At 35.8% G+C, this 21,438-nt stretch overlaps 1 pseudogene; it reads left to right on the forward strand.

Annotated features, from left to right (window-relative positions):
- Positions 1–8,024: 8,024 nt before the first annotated feature.
- Positions 8,025–21,135, forward strand: LOC117618357 (annotated as a pseudogene).
- The last annotated feature ends 303 nt before the right edge of the window (positions 21,136–21,438 follow it).

Here is a 21,438-nt window from a genome sequence, read left to right on the forward strand (position 1 = left end):
TATTTTATTAAAGCCTGGAATTAAAAATGTTTTTCATAAGAACTAGCTTGCACTGCAATTTATAAAATCACAAATCTTACCAAAATGAAATTTGCTTTGATTTGGGAGATGAACCAATTTAGTCAACAAGACTTGCAGAGAAGACCAGATTTTATTCTCAATGCTAACATAACTTCTTTTTTTTTTTTAAATCCAAGTCTAGAATTAAAATGCTTTTTTATTTTTTATTTTATTTATTGCGACTAACCCGTACTGGAATTAAAAGCAAACCGAAAGGTAGAGAATAGTGAAATATTTAAAATATCAGCTAATTTCATTAGTTAATGCAAATCTTAAAAATTAAAATTATTAATTAAATGAAGAGAATATGATAAATTCACACTTTTTCACATTAACATAATAACTGATTTTTATTTTACTCCATGACTAATATCTAGTTCGCTAAATAAATTTTGCGTTTGTTTTTATGGATAATTAAAAGTTTAGGGGGAGATTGAAGTAAAATTTGCTTTTCTTTAACAATTTGTGGCATTCTCTTCTCAACTTCTCGTGTGCGGTGAAAACTGGTACGCGGGGTTATTGGAAATTATGGTCTTTGTAAATTGTATGTTCCAATCTTGTAGTTACTACCGGGGGGTCATCCATATAATTATTCTATTACTTCTCATGTCCAACATTAAAAATTATCCAGAAAACCATAGTGCAGTGAAGCTGAAAAAGAAAGGAAAATCATTATAAAAAAAAAATAGTTACAACACATTAAAGGATTCTTTGCCAGATAGAGTTCAAGAGGATGAACAGAAAGTTAAAGTCACTACAATATTGTTGGGTATATATGATAGCTGAAGCCAACTGGAATTGTTGAGCTGGCAGTGGTTAGTTCAGTTGCTGACCAACGTGTATAGTTAGTTAGTTTCTAATATTGTTAGATGGTTAGGCTGTTAAGCAACAGTTTTAGAAGTTCGTTAAGAGCTTAAGAACAAGTGTATAAATACTCTAAGAAACCTTGTAAGGACTTATAAGGATCTCACATTATTAGAACTTCAACGTCTAACCTAAAACTAATTGGCAAGATCTTTTAAACGCTATTGCAAAACTAAGTGAGGCCCGTGGTGGAGGAATACGCATGATTACCAATACTGGGATGTCATACTCTGCCTATATCTTGGCCAATATAATAAATACAATTTTTTACCAAATAATAAATTTTATTAAAATTATAAGAGTTTACAACCAATAATATAGAAAACTTTGGGCCTCAAACAAAGGAAAAAGAGTACCCGATTGAAAACATTACAATCAACAACAAATTAACTTGCATGTCCCTATGCTTCACCTTCATATGCACCTACAAAATAAAAATAGCAATGAAATCCTAATCACAAAAGATCACTTAAAATGTCTTCTTGTTGCAGTTTTAGAAGCAAAATCATCAATTATACTATCATATTTAATGTTTTCCAACATATCTCTTTCAATGCATAATATAGCTAGTCCATTTAGCCTATCTTGAGCCGTGGTGGTCCGCAAATAAGATTTTAATAATTTTACTTTAGAAAAACTTCTTTCAGCAATTTTTAAGGAAATATTTATTTAAAGATCCTCTTAGGTTTTGAGCAATTTCTTCTTCCTTTTTCTTTTTTTGTCTTTTGAGATTTCCAGAAAGTTGCTTTTTAGAAAACATTTTAAAAAATTTATCATAAACACACAAGCAATCAAGAACAATAAAAGTAAAACTAATTAAATGAAGACAAGAAAGAACAATAAAACCTGTATTTTGGGTCCTGTATGCTGTGCTCTGGTGTTGGTGCTCTCAATTTCGGAGAGAATAATCAGCTTCCAACTCAAAGTATAGCTTTGTTCCTTCCTTCCACACTTAGTTCCAGAGAGAATTAGAAATAAAAATCGATTTCAAGCCAAACTGCAGACAGAGAGGTTTTGCTTCTTGGGAAAACAATAAGGACGTTGACTTTGTTTTCTTCTAGATCTGTTGGCATCCTTCTTGTATTATTGTTTTACAATACCAAGTAAAACTCTTAACTAATATCACATATGCCCTTCAACTTTTAGTTTTTTTTTTTTTTTTTTGCATATGCATATATATATATGGACTAAAAAAATTTTGTGTGCCCCAATCAATTGTGGGCCCCTGGCGATGGCCCTAGTTGCCCTGACCAAGGGCCGGCCCTGGTCACCGCACAACTGCCTACTTTGGCAGGTGCATCAGAATTGGTGCTCTTAGCATTGGCACCTTTAGAAACGGTAGCCTATTTATCATCTGATGATTACCCATCGAACGCACCGGGACTATCCACATACTCTGACTCGCTCTCTGACATCAATAAACAGAAGCGAAAAGAAACTAAATGCCATACATAAATCAAACTACCAATCCTAATGCATCAAAGACTATGCTCTCATGCAATACCCAAAGTTCATATACGACTACATATGTTCATGCAAAACTGTGAACAAATCATGCACTTCAATTCATAAGTAAATGAGCAAAAATCACAAACCTTGTTTTACACAGTTGTTCCGACCGCCGAAAATCTTCTACTCACCATAAATTACTCACCGGAAATCACCTCTCTCAAGCTCAACTTTCGCTCTCAAATACCAAGTGTTCCCTCAAGCATAACCCTTCACCTTTTATAATGAAGCCCCAGCATCAGGAAGCGAAAGGGCGTAACAATTATAATAGCACTCATCCAACGTGTCCACTCCTAGCATTCATTACAAAACACATGCTTGCACGGAAGCCTAGGCCTCATGGTAAGCGAAGATTGTTATCCCAGCAAGCCAACCCCAGCAAATCTAATAAGTGCATCACGATTCGGAAACCTGTTCCGATCTACAAAGCATGCCGAACGTCAGGCTCACAAGGTTGAGTTCACCTCACCCGCCTAGCCGTTCTTCCTAGCATGTCAAACGGCAGGTGCTAAGGGTTGAGTTCTCCTCACCCTCATAGCCTTTCATCTTTTCATACCGAATGACAAGGGCATATGATAGACTTTCCCCCAAGTACCCTTTCCCAACAACCCCATTGGTCGGAGACTGGGGGACTATATAAGTATCATCGGCAAACCACTAGGAACTTGCTAAAATCCCTGTAGCGAGGCCCGGATCAGAATGTCGAAGACATGTACGAGTCCCCAACCAAGAAGTCTTTTCTCAATCGAGAACTTGGGGGAGTCATGTTGGTACCATATTTGACCAGGTCTCTCACGCCACGACACATGGAAATGACCTGACACCAAGCAGGGCCTAGAAGCCCAAGTTGGCCAGCCCAGCCTTACGAGCGGTAGATGCCCTGAGCACCCACTATTGATTCTACATTGACCGGCTCTTCACGTAGGCTCACAATTGACAATCGGCATGTGTGCTCAGCACCCGTTGTCAATTCAGCCTCCCAAAAGATATCTCATAGGGATGTGTTGTGTTCTTTACTAGTATACTTTCTAGGATACATGGTAGTTCCCCAGGCTATTCCCACAAGTCCCACATCGAAAGTTTATACCAATGAAACACCAAAACTTCTATAAATAAGGCCTTTTGCCCCTAGGGCAAAAGGTAATAGCGACTTGACACTTATGCCCTTACTTTGTCATCAGCTAACTTTAGTATTAGAGGGCCTTCGGTCGGTACCACACCAATGTCTTAGGTCTTACCTACTGCTTTTTCCTTTCTGTGCGCAATGCCGAAGGACATGCTTACTGAAGGCATATCAGATCACACATCATCCTTAAGTTTGGGCCCACTACTGATCATCTAGTTTTGAGCACAAACAACTGCAATGAAATAGAATGTTCAAATCACAGCGGAGATGACCTTATAGAATATTGGATGCAATCTAAATATATTGTCTTTTCTACCGAGTTGCCCTTATCTCCTTTTAGTTTTTGGGCCATCGGTGAAGTTGAAGTTTTCGTTCTAATGGCCAACGACTTGGCTGAGGTTCAGCCTCGTCCAAGTGCAACTGTAAATTGATTGTTCAATTATTCAAGTTTATTAGCAATTTTGTTCTGTAACTGTTAGAATGTCATGCGCTCTATGTACATAAATCATTCCCTGTCCAAACGCAACCGCATATCTCCTTCAAAATATCTTTCTTTTGTGGGTCGGAAAACCAAATTGAAATTAATAGTATCTACAAATTACCTTTCAGAGTTTTATAGTCAAGTTGTTGACCGAAACGTATTCTGTATTTTTATATTGAATTAATTTGAAAGAAATCCAAGTAGCTTATCATCTACGTGTACATCACATAGTTGTGCAATCACTTGAAAGGTTCAGACGGCAAGTTGTATAAGACTCTTTCAACGAGAAAGTCTCAATTCCAAATATATAGTTCTGTGGCCCGAAATCACTTCCAGTCGCTTTAATACGTTTATGGAGCTCTGTGGAGCAGAGTGTGAAATGCCGCTGGCCCTTTTTTTTGATTTTCTGTCATAATTCGTGTGTTTGTCTTTTATAATCAAATACAATTATGTTTTTATAATTTACAACATTTTAAAAGTGAAATGTTCATAAAAATAAATTAAAATAATGCAAATAAAAAGTAACTCCATAAAAGTTAATTGAAAATTTTGGGTCATATATATATATAGGACGTGAGTTGCATAGCAAACCGAAAAAACATACAACAAGAGAGAAATAGTGGTAGAGAGGAGTAAGGAAAAGAGTGAGAAATTGAGTTTGTGAATTCGATGGAAAATTGGGAAACACTTTACATTTTTAGCAAAAGCTTTGGTATCAAGGTAGGGGTTTCTTGGTGACCTTTTACAAAGATTGATCTAATTAAATTTCGTGAGCTCTATATTATGTGTGATATTGTATAATGTTCTTGATATACTATATTTACGTATTGTGAACTATTTGAATAATGTTAGCATAATTATATCATGTCATGGTAATTGGTTGGAGTTGTTGGATGGAGAAGATAATTATGGAAAAGAGGGTAATATGAAGGTTCTTTTGTGTAGTTGAGTCTGACCATTGTAGGGACCAAGTTCAGGCAAGCTCGTGTGCACAGTAGATTAGGAAATCGGCGGTATAATTGTCGATTGGGTGATTTGGGCTTGAAGATCAATGGTATAGACAAGATGACTAGCAAAAGGGGAATTATGGGATAACTGTGATGGGTGTTAGTTTATATAATGAGGCATTCAGAATCACAGTGGTAAAATGCATGGTATGGGACATGCAAATTTGCTTGCCCTATTATATAGATTAACGGGTTAGGCAGAATTGAAGAGCATTCGTGCATCATTATTATTATTAACATTAATGTGATATTTGGTTGTATGATTGCATGTCACTTAATTTAGTTATATCAATCTACTATGGTAAGGTCTCATATCCCTACTAAGCTGTGGTTGCTCATCCCTCACCCTGTTTACTTTTTCAGATGAATTAGTGGGCAAGACAAGGACTAAATCGGTTGGGGCTGAATTAGATGATAGTGATAGAGCTTTATTTATTTATTGTAAAGTTGTAAGATTTTGGATCTATTTTTATAAGAGAAGTTTATTTTAAACCATGTTTTGGCTTTTATCTATTTATTTTATTTTAGTTTTTATTTTCTCACGCACTGGGCGCGGGGTTTTTACCTACCTCGGTCCGGGGCGTGACACAAATTTACCCATATTAAATGCATTAATTTTATATTTTCTTTAATTTACAACTTAAAGTTCAATTAAATAAACATTTGAAAATAAATTTAAATTTTTTAAAAATTTAATGAACATTCTAATGGATTAAAAAAGTTAAAAAATAAAAAGAAATATTAAAAAAAAAAGAAGATGAAAATCCAAACCCATTACACCATCTGTCTCTCTCTCTGACCCAAAACCCAGCCCCCTCCCTTGGCCAAAACAACAGTCCTCATACCTACCCAATCATCACCATCGCTCTCCAGTCCAAAACCCCACCATCCATTGTACCTCTCGCTCTCTCCTCCGATTCCATACCAAAAAACTCATCCCCCTTCCCTCACAAAGAAAAAAGTAAACAATTTTTTATATTTTATATTTTAAATAATTGACGTTAATTTTGTGGAATATGTTAATTCTCCCTTAATGTTTTTAACAAGGTGCAAACAAAAGTTATTTTGTTCAATGCATTTAATAAGGGTAAATTTGAGAAACAAAAGATACATTGTCTAATATATTAATGGCATTTTTTAAGTGTAAAAAGGGACACATGTCATGAGGGGAAGAGAGAAGGTTCAAAAGAGAAAGTTAGAGAGAAGGTTGCTAGCATTCCCCTTTTATTATAACATGACTTTGGTCTTTATGGGTCCCGATCCCTTTAAAAGTAAAGTTTGAGTAATAAATTACTAAAAGAAATAAATTATTAGGTGTTTAATGTACATACCCTTAATAAAGCCTAAACAAAGTTGTTTAGGCAAAACTCTTCTCACTGCAAAAATTCCTAGCACATTCACTCCCAAAAAACACTCCTAAAGCCGTTTTTACTTTGAAAAAGGAGGAAGCCATTGTTCTTCCTCCCATCTCCCCTCTCCCATCTCCTCTCTCCCCTCTCCCCTCTCCCCTCTTCTTTCCTCATTTTCATAGACAAAAGGTTTTCCCTATTTGTCTTCGTTTTGTTATGACAGTCAAAGTGCCATATACTTAGTCAAGAACCAAGTGTTTCATAGAAGGTCTAAGCATATTGATGGACGATATTACCGGATAAAATAATCTTTTTGTTAGCATTCCGACGAAGAAGTCTTTGATTCTTTTGATCGGGATTCATACAGATGAGAACGCTTCAGATTGCTTGATCAAGCCAGTCACAGCTAAGAAGTTCAAACATTTTTGAGCTTGCTCAATCTTGTTGCATGCTAAAGATTGAGGTGGAGCTCTTGGGAATTACTAGAACGGTTTTCCAAGAGGGTTGAAAAGGATCTAGGGGTCGATGATTTTCACAAGGTATTTAAGGCTTGCCAATGTGGATATTGTTGATGTTGGCTCACCTAAAGATATGGAAGGATTGAAGGAAACGGGCAGTCAAACGAGCAGCAGACGTGTTGACTGGGCTCTGGCCCTCAAGTGGCAGAACTCTGACTCGAGATGAAACAAGCGCTCGAGCGGCGCGAGTGGCGCTCTAGCAAGACATGTGAATCCAGCGTGTATCCCTGACTTATCTGGACAGATTTTCTCTTAGTTTTGAGATGTTTTAGGTTTCCTATTCCTTGTATAATAGTACTAAAATCCCATGAAGTATAAATAGGCACTTTAGCACTAGATTTTGATAACGTGAGAAAATTAAGACATCAAATTGGGTTGAGCCAACGGTGAGAGAAAAGAGAGTTAGGATTTGTGAGAGAGCAAATGGGCTTCTTCATTGTAACCAAAGAGGTTCTTTCGTACTAGTGAATTTCTTGGGGATCACCAAGAGGACGTAGACACAACGGCAAACCTCTATAAATTCTTGTGTTTTTTGTTTGTGTTTATTTTTCAGTTTGTGTGTGTGCTTTATCTTTTCGTGGCTTGTGTGTGATTGTTGCATAGTCCATCAACGATAAGGTCTTGAAGTGTTATGATTTTAAAGTGCCTATGTCTTTGTCGCTGTGTGTTTCGTACTTTTTGGAGCAGAAGGAAAAACACAAAACCACCGAACACTTTACAATTGTCTGTCCTTTCCCCCTTATTGATATCATTGAAACAAAATTTGCAATGAAACCACAAGGTGCCATTAAGAAGGTCATATCATTACATTACTTGCTCCCTGTATACTGCTCATGAACCGTGAAGACTTTATCCATGTAAAGTCATTTTCCCATTCATACCTGCATTAGTTCCACAACTAACAAGTGCCAAAAAAAAGTCTCTCCTTTTAATTCCACAACGTGCATTCAATAAGATTCAAAACGTGGCAGAAAACAGTCCACACAAAAGCTTCACGTGGCCACGTACCTTGGACCAAACAGCATGTACACAGTACATACATCTACCATTCTTATAAACTTGACTTTAAGTTGTAGAAAATTTGAGATTTAAAGGGGATTTGCTCCATCATTTGCATTCCAGAATTCTAGCACAGATCAGATTCAGTTTTCTGCCAAAAAAAAAAGAAAAAAAGGAAGAAGAAGAAAGGTTTGCATGGCTACCGGTGAAGTAACTGTAGTTGTGGAGAACATAGAAGGGAACATGGAAGGGAACATGGAAGGGAAAACTGAAGCAACAGACAACTCGAAAGAGAAAGTTGCAAGGTTAGTTTGTATATATACGTACAACTTTAACATGCAGGCACCATTTTCATTTTTCCTTTCTTAAATAAATATTCTTATATCAAACAATGCAAAGTCCCCACTACAGAACAGAACCTTTTCGTTCAAAAAAGAAAAAAGAAAAAAGAAAAAAGAAAAAAGAACAGAACCTTTTGTTGTTTTGAGAACAACTAAAGTCATTGCGTTGTAATAAGCCAAATATTTAAACACATATGGTGGTACATATAATAAAATAATACGTAGTAAAATTAAATTAATGGACTGCTTTTTCTTGTCAAACGAGCTGATATGCGCAAATTTACATTTTTTTTTTTTTTTTTTGTTTTTGTTTTTGTTTTTCTCCAGTGATCGTTATTCAAATTCAGGGGCGACAGTGAAAAACTCAGCCATGAAAGATGAAGATGGATCAAATAAAAAAGAGGACGAAAATCATGATACTCGTTGGGGGGCTTTCCTTCAAATGTGGAAGAAGATATTTGTAGTATCATGTCTGTTTGCTGTTGCACTGGATCCATTGTTTCTCTACGTTCCTATGATGAAGGATGATATCAAGTGCCTGCTGGCTGACAGAAACTCGAAGACAACAGCTCTTCTTTTAAGATCACTCACTGATCTTTTCTATATATTTGACATTATTTTTCAAATTTATACATCTGCTAAATATCGTGTCAGTGTCACACAAAACGACTCGAAAATAAGGTTTTCGTGGAAATCAACAATAGCTAAGATGTGGGTATTCTTCCGCTTCTACAATAATATCTTCATTGACATTTTGCCTATTCTTCCGCTTCCACAGGTTAGACCTTTATTGGAATTTACTTTCTACTAGCAAAAGAGGCAAAAGCCACAATTTACCTAGCCACAGTGGGCCGACAGTGGCCAATATTAGTGATCTTTGCTCGTGATAATTTGATTTTAAATGTTTGTATTATGTTGTCCAGGTAGCAATTTTCATCTTCTTTTCAAAAATGCGGGACTTGAGATCTTTGAGCACAAAAAGGATGGCTATTATGAATCTTTTTGTTTTGTTGCAATATGTGCCACGAGTTTTTCGGATCTACTTATCATGTAAGGAACTTAAAAAGACTCTAAAGAAGAGATCAAAGAGACTGCTATATGGGTTAAATGTAATAACCCAAAACAAAATATCTCAAAATTAGTATTAATTTATTAGAGAAGAAAGACGATTTTGCCATCGCATTATTTAATAAGGAAAAAGTTGACTTTTTGACCGACAAGGAATTTGGCAATTCCGCTTGCGCCATTGGGTAGAGCACGGCGAAACGAGTCCGTAGACACGGAGTAGACTCGAATCGCAGTTGTAACGAAGACAATACGGTCAAAATACCACGAAGGGCAAAACGGTAATTTCGATAAAAGTTAGATTTTTATCTCTTTTCTCCTTTCTCTCTCCTCATTTCTCTCTCCTCCCGTCGCACCCAGCCGCGCCACCCTCCTCCCTTCCGATCGAGACAGCGGCCACCACAGGGCACGCCGATCTCCGGTGTTGGTACCAATAGCTCCGCCACACCCTCGCCGTCACGACCTGACCCATCGCCGCCCTTGGGCCGCCCGGAGTTCGCCGGAAACTGGCGAAAATCGCCGGTTTTCATTCGAATCTTCAAGCTCTTCGTTCTCCCTCGATTCTCCACCAAATCGTTCGAGTAAGTTATGGATTCTCAGCTATTTTTCATGCTCTAACTGATGGTTGGCTAGGTTTTGATCGATTTTAACTCTAGATCACTCGATTTTCGAATTGAAAATTGGCCAAACTTCGGCAGCCGTGATCGGCCATTTTCGGCCACTTTTTGGGGTATTTCCAAGAACAAAAGTGACTCCAAATGGGGTGTTTTACCTAGGATAGAAGTTTGGAGTCTCGGTTTTGAGTTTTTCCGGCAACCCATTATCGCTTTGGACACCCAAGCTGCCGGCGCGTGTGGCAGCGCGTGGGTGAGGGTACAGTAGCAATTCTGTGTAATTTTACGATTCTCGTGTTGTCACGAGCGCGTAGGATTTCGCGGATCTCGATTTGGAATCCGTTTGGACCCCGAACGGATTTTCCATATTGCGCGATTCCTGGGTGCAGTGTCGTCGAGTCGTTGGATCGCACTCAATTTTGGATATGTCGTTTGACATGATTTCAGGATCGTGTGGGATTCGACGGATTTCGAATCGGAGTCCCGGATACTCCGAAATCGCGAACCCTGGGGCTAGGGTTTGGATTTTAAGCGATAACGCGATTTTGGCTAATCCGACCGTCCGTTTCGGACCAAACTCGCAGGATGTGGGTCTTTCCCCGTGAGAGACCTTTAGAGAATCCCAGATTGGCCATCGGAGATCGTGGACCCCACGGGATTCCGGATCGGCCGGTCTGGCAGTTTATCGCTTAGTAAAGTTTCAAGTCTTTCAAGGCCGTTCTAATTGTCTGAAAGGCTAAAGTGGGCATAGGAGTGACTTTAAAATGGGTGCACACATTTCTAGGAACCGGGGGCAGGGTGTTTAATATAATTCTTTTATTGAGCAGTTTTATTAATTTAATCTTCATGGTTAATCAGGCACCAGAGGCCAGACTGTGCCACAGGAGGGACCTTCAAAAGGTGCAGCTAGCTCGGACCAACAATGAGTGGATTTTCTTTCATAAATGATTTTATATAAATAAGTTTATAATATGAGTTTTTATAAATGAGTTTATCTGAATAAATTGATATTTGATCTTGAATAAGTTTTATTGCCTGTTTTTCGAGCAAGATTGTGCAGTAACATTTCTATAATTTCATGCTGCTTAGTTGCACATGCTAAAAAGCTGTAGAAAACAGAGTTGAGACTTCTATTAGATAAGATAGCAGCATAGTTTCAGATTATAGTTATTTATCAGACTTTCTTAAGTACTTTATTTTAAAAACCACCACATACCCATTTTTTTGGTGATTACCCTCAGATGGACCGATGTCTACGGACATCCAGTCTATTTACAGTTCTGTCAGTGCACTTGACATCGCCTCACGAGTTTCGGGGACGCTCGGACCGTGAGTGCCAGGATTTGCGGCTCGGCAGACTTGGTGTCCCAAGACTTGCCAGGATTTGCGGCTCGGCTGACTTTGTGTCCCCGAGACCTGCTAGATTGCGGATCAGGCTGACTACGGCCCCTGAATCCTGCCAGAGCGGCTCAAGTTGACTTGGTGTCATCGAGACCTGCCAGCGGATCAGGCTGACCATAGTCCCCTGAATCCTGCCAGTTTGCGGCTCGGATAGACTGCGTGTCGCCGAGACCTGCCAGGGGAATTGACGGATTTACATGGGTACATCTAGGTGGTAGTTTTAAAGGAATTTGAGTACTTTTATGCAGCCCTTACTTTCAGTCATTTTATATACCAGTTTTCTCGATATACATGCATGTTTTATATCGGTAAAGATACGTATACATACCTATGTTTTATCTAAATGCCTTGTAATTGAATACAGTCGAATTTTAGATTTACATATCGAATTATTTTTACAACGGGGGTTATTATATTTCTAAATTGTTTTAAGAACATTATTTTTGTCTACTCACACTTTCAACTTGTTTTTCGCCCCCAGGCCATAGAAGTACGCAGGAATCCACCTCCGGGCCACTCCTAGCTTCCGCGCCACCAAGAAACGTAGGATTTGGTTGGAAAGTACTTAAGGTTTTGTAAATTTATAGCAATTGCTCTGATATCTAGTTTTAGTAGGAAACTTGAACTGGTGAATGGTTGATTGGATTTATTCTGGCAGTTTGTGTGAAATTATTTGCTTGTTTAACAGGTGAAAATTTTTTGGGTTTGGACAAATTACAGAGGAGATTCTGCCGAATTTTCGGCAGAAATCTAAGGGAAGGTTAAACGCATTTGTAACAGGAAGGGTAAAAAAGGCATTTGTGCCCGACATTCGCCAGGTGTCGGACACGCACAGGACTTGGTTCGAATTTCAAAGTGGAATTGGGATCGAGTCCTGTCATTAAAGGTGTCTTGAATTTTTTTATGTATATCCTGGCTAGTCATGTAAGTAACAATATTTAATCTTGATAAATGATTTGGTTGGATTTTTTTTTTCCGTAAGAGGCTAGGTTCTTAACTCAATCAACCTTGATGAATGGAAAATGTACATGGGGCAAAATGATCCATATTACAATAGAGTAGGCATATACTTAATATTCTTGAGTTACATTTTCACAAAACAATAATGTTTCATAACATTAAGTCCTTCTTCCAATCCTTATTCGTGTATGTTCTTTTTTCCTTTTTGTTATAACCAAAGGCATTCAAACTCTAGTCTCTTGGGCGTAAGGGTAAATACCTCGTACTGCTATAGGTAGAAACTCTCATAATTTTCAGTCTATGTTCAAAGGGTGAAGATAAGTTGTTGAAAAAGGAAACTGTCCTAATCACGAGAATCTAATGTTGTGACGCAAGGAGGCGAGTCCTTCCAAATACGCCAAATTTGACAGTATTTGATAAATATATTTTGAAGTATTTTTGTTTAACTTGAGTGAAGTCAAAAATTAAAATCTAATTTTATTTATATTTTCATCATCATCTCTAAGTCTAATCTAATTAACAAACTTGTTATTATTTAAGTACTTGGAGTTATATAGTATTTTTTTCGCTATTCAACGAATGACCATTTGTTGGTATGATGCATGTCGGAAAAAAAAGGGATGTGATACTAGTTCTTTTGGCTGTCATGAGCATAACACATTTAGAAATAAGTCCAGCGAATACAACGCTCTTTGATTTTGGTGTATATAGTACAATCCTTCAATCTGGTATACCAGGGTCAACAAAATACTTTCAAAAGATCTCCAATTGTTTTTGGTGGGGACTGCGAAATTTGAGGTTTGTAATTTTTATTTTTTTTTGGTGTTGTTTGTTTGAACTTTGATGGGTAATGATGAATTTGCTTACTTCCAATCATATATATGTTTTACCATTACATTTTTGCAGTTCTCTTGGTTCAAATCTTGAGCCTAGCGTGGATGGATGGGAGAACCTCTTTGAAGCGTTCATCTCTATAATTGGATTGCTTTTATTCTTATATCTCATTGGAAATTTGCAGGTTAGGCTTGAGTTTAATTTAAAGAAAGTTGCATGTATCGTTTTTGATTTAAAGGATACATAAATAACTAATACCTAGTTAAGAATGACTGAGCTGCTTGTTGTGGCATGCATATATATATATATATATATATATATATATATATATATATATAGACATACATGCAGTTGAATACTGCACGAAGAGAAGACCATAGACACAAGGTGAAAGTGAAACGAAAGATGGAAAAGAAAGATAAAGAGACAGAGTTGTGGTTATCTGAAAATGGCATCCCCAAAAAGTTGAAGAAGACGGGGATGCTGATTTGGACTATATCTTCTCTATTCTTCCCCCGAATCTTCAAATCCGTATTAAAAAATATATGCAGGTAAGTTCCTCTAAACCCATGACTTTAATTAAGTAGTAGTGGCCTTTCCATCTACATATACCCCAGGCTGAAAACACCCATCCTAATCTCATTTAGTAAAAAGCAGTAAACAAGTACATCTTTGAAAACTTGCAAATTCATAACCAAACTCATGAAAGACCTAAATGGATCAAAACCATTTTAATTGCTTACGTGACAATAACGAGTCCCACTTTTTACTCTGATAAGAATTCCAGGTGGGTGAAAAAAATTATAAAAAATTATATATATTTTAAATTCATTTACCACATTTTTATCCCACATTTCTATACCACATGATGGGTATGCCTAGATCATATGCCATGTCAATTAATTTAATGAAGTGTATCTCTATATATAAAGCAAAAGGCAAAGAATGGAAACATTCAAAATACCAGAAAATGCCCTTGATTAATTCAAACATGAAGAATTGAAATTATTAATTAAATGAGGATAATATCATAAATTCACATTTTCCTATTTAAAAAAATAAAAAAAATAAAAAAAGATAATAGGCCCTACTTTTATAGAACATAACTACCCATGTTATCTATTCTTAATTCTAAAAATAAAATAAAAAATAAAAAATAAAACCAATTAGCACATGCTCGGGCTAGTTTTAATAAAGAAATTTTAATTAATTGTGTTTTTTTAAGTGTTAGTAAATCATAAAAGAAAAAAAATTAAATAAATTTAATTGATGTGGTTGTCTACCTCATTTGCCACATAAGGTGGTATACAAATGTGTTAAGAGTAGCATTATTCAAAAAAGTTATAAAATAATTAAAAACACAATGATCAACCAGCCCCACCTCCTCTCCCCGATCTCCACCCTCCGTCCCTCCTAGCCCCCAGCTCCCACCCCTTTTCCCCGATCTCCACTCTCCGTCCCTCCCAGCCCCCAGCTCCCACCCCTTCCCCGTCAACCTAACCCATCCATCCCCACCCGCTCCCTTTCTCTCATACAAACCAACGACCTAACTCTCCCTCTCTTTTTTAAGAAACCATATGTCAATGAAGGTGAAGACATTCCCACCCAAACTTATCTAAGAAACCCCAATCATCTTCCCAATGGCGGGTAATAGTTAGCCGGTTTGTCAAATCCTTCTCTCAACAACAATCGGGGGACTCAAAGAAGCTCAAAGAGGCGCAGTTGCACCTCACCTCGCCGGATACCATAGAAGTCAGTCATTTTGACCTCTTGGGCGGCTGGGCAAGAATGCCCACAACCTGTTTGTGAGAAAGCCGGAGTAAAGAGCAACAAAGCAGCAAGTGCGGTCTATTTTTCTTTTTAATATGTTTTAAAATCTCCGTGTGCATTACACGCGTTTAGTTTTTGTTCTATCAAAGACCACATCATGCTGCTACTTTAGTTTGAGGGTAGAGCAGTCATTAGAGCTTACTAGAATATGCATTTCATAAATAAAATAAAAAAAGAGGGAATAATTGGAAGTGAGTTTTCATGTTTTATTAGGACCACCAAAAAAGAAGTGGAGAGATACTAGAGTTTGATGGCTTAACCTAAAAACACTTCGATATATATAGTCCCCTTCTATTGAGGAATCCCTCACCCTTTAGGGTCCTATACGAATTTTTTTTCAACGATCGAAACCATCTATTTTTTAAGTATATATTCATAGATCATCCTTGAAAACAATTAGACAAATCGGAAACTGTTTTGATATCCAATTGTGTCTTACAAAATCAATGAACACAGTGCTTTAAGAAAGTACTAAAATTTCAATAATTCAATTGAGTGGTCAAATGATATCGGATTCAAGCGATTTTTTGTAGAGATATCTTTGAATGAGTATCTACAAAATAGACGGTTTGAATTAGTGAAATACAATCTAGAGAGGGGCCTAAAAAGGGTGTCCCTCAAATAACTTATTTGAGGGACACCCCTTTTAGGCCCCTCTCTAGATTGTATTTTACTAATTCAAACCGTCTATTTTGTAGATACTCATTCAAAGATCATATATATATATATATATATATATATATATATGAAGCAAGTATTTAGAACTTAATGAAGAAAACGCATCCAATTAAAACCATTACATATCATCCTAGCTACACAGTACTAACTTTTAGAAGATTTGCTTCATATTTTTCTCAAATATTGTATCTATTTATAGGTGCCACTACTTAAAGACATGGACGAAGGAGTTTTGAGAGAAATCTCTGAGAAGCTTAAGCCCCAGAAGTATACTCGTGGAGAAATCATTATAAACAAGGATGAAACACTTGAAATGATGCTTTTCATCGTGGACGGACATGTAACCATTGAAAAGGAAAATTCTCAGTTGCAATTAGGCGCACAAGATTTTTATGGAGAGAAACTTCCGTTATCTGTTTTGTGGACTTCCTCTAGTGATGCAAAACCCATAAACGAGTCTGTTCAGGCCATTGGACTATTGCAATCCAATGGTACAAATTCAAATTTTCCCATTTTTTTTAATTAAAAAAACTAAGTGTCTATTTCCAATCAGACGAGCTTGATTGAATCTAATGAAATTTAACGGTAAAAAAAAAAATATCCAAGGCCAAAATGTTGATATTAGTTAATTTATATCATATTCAACCTCGAAAATGATTCCTAGGTCTATATACCCACCCATTCGTTCATAATTCGTGCCTCTTTCTTTTATAATCAAATACAATTATATTTTTATAATTTATAACTTTCTAGTGAAAATGTTCATAAAACTAATTTTTTTTTTTATAATGTAAACAAAGATTAATTCCATACAAGTTCATCAAAAAATTTGAGATTAAGACACAATACGAGTTTTATTGGAGTTGAATATAAATCAGTCTTTAGAAGTCTCGCCCATTTAAAAGTAAAGTTTGAGTAATAAAAGAAATAAATTATTAAGACACAATACGAGTGCCTGTGATATTGATGCAAATTTACCCTTCTAAATCAATAATTATGGGCTATTTTGTGCTCCAAAGTTCATACTCTGCTGAGCACTCATCGCTTTAACTTGGATACTAATCAGAAGGATAATTGCACAAAGCTGTGAAACTAAATTATATTGAATCTAGTGAAAGTCACGTACGTATAGATCCATTTACATATATTGAATTATCTAATTTGACTCTGTCCTTCACGTGATTCAGATAATGTGGTAAAATTGTTTTTTAAATAATGATGATGATGATTTGCACCAACTTCCTGAAAATGTGGAAATTTTGTTTTTTTTAAAATTGCGAGTCGCCATCTTCATCTTCACCTTCATTTGTGGTGATTTTGATAGTCTAACTGATATGATTTTAAAACGTCTATGTCTTTGTCGTTGTGTTTGTCCTTCCTCCTCAGTCAACCACAATTATTGTTCACAGCCAGTTGCCTCTGATTCTTTACACTTAGTGGAAGAGTAGTAGGGGACAAGGTTTATCAAATGTCTACTACACTAAGTCTCTCACATATCTTATTTTATATAGCAATTATTGTTGATCTAAACTCTAGAAGCTTCAAAACGAGAGCATCTACCATTCTCATAACTTGACTTCAGTTTGCTCCCATCATTTGCAAATTCCACTAGCAAGATCAGATTCAGTTTCTGGAAAAAGTAAAAAAGACAAGAAAACAAAAAAGCTTTGAGTTTTATATGGCTTCCGCTCACGGTGATTTAGAGAACGCTGAAGCAAGGTTGGTTTCTCTATATACGTACGAGTTTCAAATGCATGACCCAAATTCAACTTTTTTCCTTTCTTACAAAAATAAATGTTTTAAATTATATTCTTATTGATCTAGAACAGTTTAACCTTTTGTTGTTTTAAGGACATGCTAAAGTCATTGCATTGCAATAACATTAATAATAGTATAATCAAGCCAAATCTTTAATTCTATCCTATATGCGTAATTTTATGTTCTTTGTGTCTTGGCCAGCAGAACAGATTATCCAAATTCAAACCAGACAACGGAAAATTCTGCCACGAGAGATGTAGATGTGAAAAATTCAAAAAATGCGGCACGGTTGACTAAAATATTTATAACATCATGTGTGCTTGGCGTTTTCCTGGATCCTTTGTTCCTCTACATTCCTCTCCTCAACCACGATTTGAAGTGTCTGAGGTTGGACAACACCATAAAGATTATCGCTCTCGTCTCGCGATTGTTCACTGATCTATTTTATGTAGGCAGAATAATTTTGCAAGTTTGTAGATTTGAAAATTGTTCGCCTTTCATGAATCGAATTCTTCCCAAAAGTTGCTCCTCCAAGTTAATAACATCATTCATCAAATGCTTTCGTGAGTTATTACCTGAAGTAACTGAAGTTCATGAGAAGGAATATCTAATACCAAGTATAACAAAGGAGATACGGGAGTCGTCCATCATAGTTGACATTTTAGCTATTCTTCCTCTTCCACAGGTATGAAGAAAAGTTCTTTGATATCCAGACTCTAGATCCAGTAGTTAATTGCTTTTCCAATCTCACTGTTTTTATTTTTTATTTTGGTCATAAATCTCACTGTTTTTGTTTGCATGCAATGATATATATATATATATATATATATATATATATATATGAGTTGGTCCTTTATGAGTTGTTCTCTACTACGGACGTCCGTACTTTTTCTAACATCGTCCTACATGTTCTTTTGCCTTCTTTGTGATAATAAATTAACCTTATCACTTTTCTTGGTAAAGGTAGAATAGAAACCATGCTCTACCAATACCTAAAACTCAAACATCACCTCTAGATTGGCTTTTCCTTCATTGGTGGCCTGTAGAAAGAATTTGGAGGCTGTTATGTGTGCTTTAGTGCCTTTTTTCTAATGATAAAGAAGAGAGATGTAGAAAACAAAATGGAAATGGTTTTCTTCCCACTGAATGAATGAATTCATTCTGATCATGTGAAAAAAACAAAACGAGTCCGGACATTAAGCAATTCCCGACGTCCGCACTAGAGAATAGTCCTATATATATAGAGCTTCCATTAAGGGATCCCTTAAATTAGCTTATTCGATGGACACCTTTGTAGGGTCTACTTCGCATCATATTTCACTAATCCAAACTGTCTATATTTTAGATAATCATTCAAATCTCATCTCTACAAAAAAAATCACAAGAATCTGATATTGTTTGACCACTCAATTGTGTTATTGAAATTTTAGTACTTTCTTGAAGCACCATGTTCATTGATTTTGTATGATACAATTGGATGTCGAAACGTTTTCCGAATTGTCTAATTTTTTGCAAGGATGATCTATGAATTTAGACTTACAAAATAGATGGTTTGGATCGTTAGAACAAAATTCGTAGTATACCCTAAATGGTGTCCCTCAAATAATATTTTAGGGATCCCTCAATAGAAGGGGATTGTATATATATATATATATATATATATATATTAGGAATCCCTCAAATAAGTTTATTTAAGAGACACCTTGTAGGGCCCACTTTGTATTGTACTTCACTAATTCAAATCGTCTATTTTGTAGATATTCATTCAAAGATCATATTTACAAAAAAAATCTCTTGAATCCGATATCATTTGACCATTCTATTGAAAATTTTGTCCTTTTTTGAAGACCGTGTTCATTAATTTTGTAGGACACAATTAGATGTCAAAACGGTTTTCGATTTGTCTAATTTTTTGCAAAGATGATCTATGGATGTAGACTTAAAAAAATAGATTGTTTGGATCGTTGAAAAAAATTTCGTATAGGACCCCAAATGTAAATGGTGTCACCATAAAGATTCAAGGACTTTATAGACTGTTATAATGATATGAAGACCAAGTGATCAATACATCGGTGGCTATAAGTACCATTTCAACCATATTAGATAACATTTTGACCAGTAGCGGGGCCAGTATTTCACATTAGAGGGGGTCTTTCATAAAATTTGTCTTATCTTCATAATTATCATGAATTTCATATTTTAAATTGGTTAAATATTAATTTTATCATCTAAACTATTAAAGACTTAAAAATTAATCATTTATATTCCAACAGATAAAAATAAATGGGGAAGAAAAAAGAGTTCATAAAGAGCAATATTAAGGTACCCAACTCATACGAAAAAAAAAAAATTAGGAAAATAAGAAATTAACAAAAGTTTAAATAAAATGTTAAAACTTTAGGAGTTTTTTGTGCAAATATCATAAACTAACCTTGAAGATTTAAGGGAGATAAAGAAATTTTACTGTTTATTTGTATACAAAAAGAACATAATATTTTATTTTATTTTAGAGTAAATATCCTAAAATCAATCTAATATATTATAATATTATATATCATATATAATATACAAATAAAAGAGGTAAAAATGGAGTGGGGACATGGGACCACACTGGTCCCATGCTGGCTCTGCCCCTGATTCTGACTGTGTTTGATAGAATCGAATAAGAATACATCTATCATGAAGACTGGGCATCGTCTCTGCTATTTCGATTTCAACCAAATAAAACTAGGGTTAATTTCAATTAGAATGCTAAACTTTCACCCTTAAGGCATGTTTGTCTGTGCACTCTCAAATTTAAAAATTATGTATTCTAATCTTATTAATTTTTTGCAATCTAGTTAATGCATTAACTTGACTAGCGAAATTTCCATTAATTGCCCACGTGGCAGACTTGTGACCTACTTATTCACTTCTTTTAATGCTAGTTGAAGGGTATTTTAGACAATTGATGTCAAATGGGTTTGGGTGGGATTTTTTTGTGTCAAATGGGTTTGGGAGAGGAGACACCAATTACCTGAAAATACCCTTCAAATGGATTCAAAAGAAGTGAATAGGTGGGACCTACCATTGCCACGTAGGCAATTAACAAAATTTTTGGCATGTAAAGTTAATGTTGGAACCATATTTCAAAAAATTAATAAGATTAGGATACATAACTATTAAAATTGCAAGTGCAAACATGCCATAAGGGTGAAAGTTCATAGTACTAAATTGCCCATTCATATTTGAGTGATTTTGTGAAACTGAGAAAAGTATTGGAAAAATGATTTGGTTGACGAAAGGCAGACATCCTGGCGAAGAAAAGGGTACTGTATTGTAGTCGGTTCTTGTCAGTTAGGACCTTTTTTCCCCCTAAAAAATCATTAAGACTTTTGAACTAATTAATAAATCCATATCATTAAGCGATGATATGACATTGCCATGTCACTTGGGATCCAATTGTCAGGTCACTTGGGATCCAATTGTCAGGTCACTTGATACACAAATTTAGTATCTCTAGTATTAACCTAATTTAATATTTTGTCTCACGATATGTTGTTAATAGTTGATATTAACATTGCAACGTGTCCAGGTGGCAATTCTCATTTTCTTTCCAAAGATGAGGGTCTCAGGATCTTTCGGGAAGCGTATTATGAACTTTCTTGTTATGGTGCAATATGTACCACGAGTTCTTCGCATCTACCTATCATGCAAAAAAGCTAGAAAACCTTTCAAAGGACATATCCCATTATGGCTTAAAGGCTTACTCAATCTTTTTCTCTACATTCTCGCTAGTCATGTAAGTTTCACTTTTATCATAATTTATTTAATTTTAAAAAGTTTGCTTTCTTTAAATAAAGGATCATATTTTTCTCAAAAGTTCAATCTAACAAGCTTGTTGTTTCTTTAGGTGCTTGGAGCGTTTTGGTACTTTTTTGCTGCTCAACAAATGATAAGTTGCTGGGAACATGCGTGTCAATATGGAAATGGATGTGGCGCTACTACATTTAATTGTCACGATCACCAAACCATGAAAAATATTACAGTTCTAAATAATTCCTG

The sequence above is a fragment of the Prunus dulcis genome, chromosome 2, assembly GCF_902201215.1.
Source record: "Prunus dulcis chromosome 2, ALMONDv2, whole genome shotgun sequence".
NCBI lineage: Eukaryota > Viridiplantae > Streptophyta > Magnoliopsida > Rosales > Rosaceae > Prunus > Prunus dulcis.